The following is a 5,665-nucleotide window of genomic DNA, read 5'->3' as shown; positions in this document are numbered from 1 at the left end:
TTTTCGATAACACCGAATTTGTCATTTTCTCAATTTCTCGTCTTTTTTTATACTAATTAATTAATTTTTCTTTGATATTTCTAATGACATTTATACTTCAATAGATGTTCATTTAAGTCTTAAAAATATTTTCCAGGATTCCCCGCAGTCCAGGGCTAGTCAACGGTCCACGCTGCAACTTCCCGGTGCAGTCACCCATCGTTATGGTTCTCGGCTCGTTTAACTTGGTTACATTACATTACTATTATTTTTCCTTTGTTTTTTTTTATTTTCTTTTCTTGTATTTCATTATTTTATATCTCCTTACCCATATCTAAGTGTAGTTCTAGGCATCCTAGCTGTCCGGACAACACTGGTCACAAGAACAGTAGAACGCACTAACGAGCATAGGGGTGTTACATCCTCACTGCCAATTAAGTGTAGTTCCAGACATTCTGACTTTTCAGGACAGACATTAGTCATCGAAACAGTAGGACATACAGACTACGAAAATGAGGGTGTTACAACTCTTCCCCTCTAAAAAGGAATTTCATCCTCGAAATTCATCGAATTTAAATAATTGAGCTTATCGTTATCTCATAATTCTATTCACTTTCCCATCATTGTTTTCTTTTGCCTTTATTATCTCTACTCATGAAAGTCTATTATTCAGTAGTTCTCTGATTTTTCATACTAGAATCCTTACTGGTCCTTTAGTCTCTTTTAATAATTTCAACTCTGTTAAATTACCCTTTGTCTAGGTATTCTGCATTTATCTCATACAAGACCTTATACCTCAGTATCTTCATGCTTATTTAATAAATATCACTATACACAAACTCCATCAATGTAAGGTATCTATTCTTTCTTCCACAGGGAATAGCACTACAACTTCTAAATATATTTTCGAATACCTAAATCATTCTTTTCTGATAAAAATATCAAAATAATTATAAGACTCTATATCAATGTCTAGATATCTTTACCCAACTCAGTTCAACGTACTGGTGTTCTGCACTTTTTCCCTTATAGTGTTTCATAGGATGCCATTTGTATGCTAGCTTGACACTTATTATTGTATACAAATTCTGTTAGTGGGAGGTATCTGTCCCATCTCTCCTCGGATTCAATGACACAAGTTCTTAGTATATTCTCGAGGGCTTATCACATATTACAGGTTATTATTATCATTTCATTTCATTGTTTATAGGAACTCAATGAGTTTCAGAATTTACTTGAATTACTCATTTCGACTGTTCATCCGTCTGAGAATGATAAGTCGTACTAATATCTCTAAGCTTATAACAATTATTGTGGTACAGGTAGTTCACATTAATGTAACTGAGTGACTGACTCTAGCTACCTTACAAGTGTGATCTTTCAGTATGCTAGTGCTGAAGTTTAAATTTTTAACTAGAATTTTCACATTTATTTTCCGTAATAGTACTCTATTCGGGTGTAACTGTATCAAATCACAGACTACTTACAAATATTCTCATTTTATTGTACCACGAGGAAGCACGTAGCTCTATACAATAATCCCATGTCGATACTGTAATCTACAGCTTACAATACAAACATAGAGAACATTACATAGTCACTACGTTATAACCTCATGAACTAGGTTTTCTACTTCTTTTTCTAATACCCTTTGCGACTTTGAGTCCATATCTTAATTTTGAATAATCAAAAGTAAACTGATCTGCATAGTGTCACCTCGACTCTTATGAATGCAATGCATGTATGCACACTAGTTCTTTCTACTTATCTATGCCTAGGAACGCCTAAACCGTGCTCTGATACCACTAAATGTAACACTCCTCACCCGTCTACAGTGTAGCCGAGCAAAGTGTGTCATACGGAGTGTCGGAGCACTTAATCTTATCTGATTTCATTACAGTTCTTGATTTATTTATTCAAAAACTTTATTTAAGGTTTAGGTTATTTTTACTTTTATCAAAATCTAACTAATTTGGAAATTTCAAAAATTTTAACGATAATTTGGCAGAGTGCCTGCTGTAATTTGGACTAACAATTCTTCTAAATCTGCCAAAAACGATTTCAATATATACTCAAATTTATAACTCATATTATCTCAAAGCATTCTCAATAGTTTCTCAAACTCAGATTCAGTCTCAAAATTTCTCAAACTTAATCTCATTCAGAATCATTATGATTAGATAATCAATTTAGATATCAGAATTTTTATATTTCATTAACTTATATAATTTGCCAATTAAGTACATAAATTTATCAAGTACAGGATATACAAATGAAATTACAGTTACTAATTCACATTACAATATAAGCAGTAATTATAATGTACAGATTAGAAAACATGCTTAAAATGAGCCCTATCTATATGCATTGCTGAGGAGGTGACAACCTTGAACTCTTCTGACACTTCTGCAGATCTGGACTCCAAAAATCTCAGTCAACTGTCTACCGGTTTTACCTTCAATACCTACGCGAGGAAACAATTCTATCGCGCTAAGCATTTCTGCTTAGTGGTGCAGTAGTATAACAAGAAATAATATATACAAATAAAGAAAGAAATAAATCATAATTTGGGTATCCAGGAATCAATTATTCTAACTGTATTGTATTCTAAGTCTCTATGGTTTTGCAAATTGCATTTTTGTTATTTTTTTTATTGCTAATCTCTTTTACTCATTTCATTCAATGCTTAATTTACTTGTACTGAAATTTCCGTATACTTAACTTAACTTAACTGCCTGAATTGAATAATGTTTTAATTGACTGCCCGTGTAGCCTATACACTAACCAGACTAGATAAATGGATATACTATCACTGGGCACCTAGTACCTCGGGCCGTCACACTATCGATCACAAAGTATCTCCCGGTGTGCAAATAGTGTGGCTAAAAATGTCACACCCTACCCCTCTGTAAGGCATAATATGATCCCGTAGTATACCTAATGAATTACCAACTTCGTCTACTGATAATCCATTAAATACACTACAAGGGATTTTAAAACTTTTCTTACTTCTTTTTACAGTGGTGAGCATTATTTACAGGTGTTAAAATTTTTTTTGAACTTAAATGAAAGAGAAAACACATTTGAATTATTAGAAATTTCAGTAAAAATTTTGGTGGAGTGCCTTCTGTATTTTGAATAAAACAGTTCTTCAGAAAACCTATAAAAGCACTTCAATATAATTCTCAATCTCCATTTCAACAGTTAAACAACACAATATCTTTTTCAACTCAAATCCACAATAATTTTTCAAAGACTGAGATAAAAGAAATATAATATAATTTTTACAAGTCAAAATACTCATAATTTACTTTACAACTTCAATGTACAATTTTAATTTACAACTGCTCAAAATCAAGAACAATATATACATACAGTAAACATACATTACAATACAAAATGCAAAATGTGGTATACTCAATATACCCGATGATTTCTCGCTAAATGTACTAGCAGCCTAGTCTCACGCCTCATCAACTGTCTACCATGATAAAGAATAAAAGCTATCATTTGGGTCAATGTCTCAGTGGTGCACAACATTAACCAAATATAACTTTAAATCACAATTCATAAATCATATAAATGATGGATACGTAAAACCATAGTTAAATTCAAGACAATGAATGTCATAAGGAATTTAACACAATATCACAATAAATCTCAGTAATCAAAACGTAGTTAAATTCAAAAGACAGTGAATGTCAATAAGAATTTAAACTCCATTTCACAAATTATCAAAGCTCATAATAACACAATTTAGTCGAATAATTTAAGAACACAATGTTGCCAATTCATTCACAACTTAAGCCATGACACAAATTTCCGATCAATGCCGCGTTGTACACCACGACAAAGCAATCACGACCCCACTAATCGAAATCAATGAGGAAGGGAGCTAGCTATATAATGAGTACTCATCCGATCACCTCAACTGGTAAACCAGAGAGGGAGAAAAATAAACGATCATGACTCCATAAATGGAGAAGGAAAATAAACAATCACAACCCCTTAAATGGAGAAGGAATGATATGATACTGTCATGCTAAGTGTGAACACAAAATCAATTCCAAACATTTTATTCAAGTGATTCGTGAGAATCCAATAAATTTCCAAAGTCATAATTTCATTCACAAAATGGCAACACAATTCACAATTAACTTCAATTTTTCACAAATCATACTAAATCAATTTTTCCACAGTTTCAAACCATTTACAATGCTTTTCAATCAATAAGTATCCATTCAAACATTTCCATAATTGAAAACAATAATATACAAATAGTCATAATTTATTTCAATTGAAAAATTCAAAAGAAATAACTGTTGTGCACAAACCTCTGATAACTGTCTCCTGGCCTTGACTCAGTATTTCCTTCCCTTTTTCTGAGTCTTTGCAAACTGAGAAACACAATTTGAAGTGTTTCAGTACTTAATTAAACTGTCTCTAACGATAATGCTTGATAAGTAATTCACTGAATGCTATTATTTGCTTAATCAACCTAATATATTGACCCTCGATGCGTTCTAGGTAAATTAGGTTTTAAGGTTACCAATATGTCACATTCGATAGTCTTTTAGGGTTGGTACATGTTACTAAATTCATTTCCATGTATCTTGCATTTTCTTGCAATTTGCTGGATTCCGGGATACTAGTTTGACCTAGCCGGACGACCTAGTTTCCTCAGTTCTCGGGTTTCGGTCAAAACTACAAACTTGTAGATCTATGTCTTCTTGCACGCGGGGCAAAATTTCAGGTCATTCCGAGTTATGTAGACCAAGTTATGGTCATTTTACTATTGCTAGTCAAAGTGCATCAAAATTGGTCACTTTAGGTCATTTTAGGTCAATTTTGGTTCGGTCAGTTTTTGGACCCGAACTTGTGCAAGATGTTTGACTTGCTTATGGTCATTTCTGGGCTTTGGTGTCTTCATAAGACTTGTAGATATGGGTATTAACTATTCATGGTCAAAATTTCAGATCAATTGAACCTGTTTTGAGTGAGTTATAGCCTAAACACTAACTGCTGCCCAAATGGTCAATTTTCAGGCCTTATTTACACTTAATCCGGATTTGGTCATTTTTCAAGCTACCTTGCAAAAAGAATTTTGGTAAGTTTTCTTCATGAAAGTTGGCACATTTTGTGTCTAGTTTCACCTCCAATTGGTCTCATACCAATTGGAGCCACACATTCAAAGTTCTAGACCTAAAACTCAAACTGCCTTATTGCATTTCTTTCATACACATCAAGGATCACTCCTAACACTTACCAAACTCAACATTTAAGTCAATTCTGGTTGTACCATAACTTAAACATAATTTACAACATATTATAGGTCATTTTGGCAGCTTACAATTACATTCAACATAAACCATAAAGTGCAGAATTTTTCAACTCAATTACAACAATTCAAGTACCTAACCATAACACTTTTGCATGTTCAACTTCACACCATCATACATACCCTCAAACTGCCATAACCACTATCACAATTCAACACCATTATTCCATAAACCAAGCATGAATTCCAGCATTCCTCAAGAGTTAACAAACTGCCGCAATGGTACCTTTACATTCCATTAATTTCCAAGCTTCAAATTTCAATTCACATTTACATATACTAAGTATACATCACCCAAACAATTTCATACACAATATACATTTAATCAATCATTTAATTCACCATTTA

The sequence above is a fragment of the Hevea brasiliensis genome, chromosome 15 (assembly GCF_030052815.1).
Source record: "Hevea brasiliensis isolate MT/VB/25A 57/8 chromosome 15, ASM3005281v1, whole genome shotgun sequence".
Lineage (NCBI taxonomy): Eukaryota > Viridiplantae > Streptophyta > Magnoliopsida > Malpighiales > Euphorbiaceae > Hevea > Hevea brasiliensis.
The sequence above is the reverse complement of the archived record's forward strand: the minus strand, read 5'-3'. Positions refer to the sequence as shown.